This window comes from Mustelus asterias, chromosome 18 (assembly GCF_964213995.1).
Source record: "Mustelus asterias chromosome 18, sMusAst1.hap1.1, whole genome shotgun sequence".
Lineage (NCBI taxonomy): Eukaryota > Metazoa > Chordata > Chondrichthyes > Carcharhiniformes > Triakidae > Mustelus > Mustelus asterias.
Window position 1 is genome coordinate 20104477 of NC_135818.1, and position 705 is coordinate 20105181.

At 48.4% G+C, this 705-nt stretch overlaps 1 protein-coding gene across 1 annotated transcript in view; it reads left to right on the forward strand.

Moving 5' to 3' along the window:
• Positions 1-613: 613 nt before the first annotated feature.
• tyro3 (TYRO3 protein tyrosine kinase) overlaps positions 614-705 on the forward strand; it is a 139256-nt gene continuing 139164 nt past the window's right edge. The window contains exon 1 of the mRNA XM_078233494.1: positions 614-705. This exon is cut by the window's right edge and continues 206 nt beyond it. The gene's annotated coding sequence lies outside the window, so the exon portion shown is untranslated.

A 705-nucleotide genomic window follows, 5' to 3' on the forward strand; every position in this document is an offset into this window, starting at 1 on the left:
CTATATATAAACCATCTGAACCCCTCGATTAGATTCCAGTCTGTAACTCACTCCCGGGTATCCATTATTCTATATATAAACCAACTGAACCCCTCGATTAGATTCCAGTCTGTAACTCACTCCCAGGTATCCATTATTCTATATATAAACCAACTGAACCCCTCGATTAGATTCCAGTCTGTAACTCACTGCCAAGTCTCCATTATTCTATATATAAACCATGTGAACCCCTCGATTAGATTCCAGTCTGTAACTCACTCCCGGGTATCCATTTTTCTGACTGTAAACATCTGAACCCCTCGATTAAATTGCAGTCTCTAACTGTCTCTGGGATATAGATGATTCTCTATCGACTGATTTGAGCCCTAGTTACTGGCTGCCTCTCAGTTCGAAGAATCTCTCAGCCTCTGAATGGTGTTGTTTGAAAGCTGTGGGGGTTGAGAATGATTTCACCTGCTGAATGAGCCAATGCTAGGCTGCGGTGTGGATGATGCTGGAGCTGGGTTGGGTTGGGAGATGGATTGATGTGAATGCGAGGGCAGGAGCTGGAGGCTCCGCTGTGCGGGCTACACCTTGCCCAGCTTCCAGCCATAGCCTCAGACTCCTCCTTGTTTCCTGCCTGCAGATTGCCAGCGAGATGGGAGGTCCCTCCTGCTGCTGCTCAGTGCTGGCTGGCTGGCAGTGTGGAGGAGCAGGCTAGGAGCT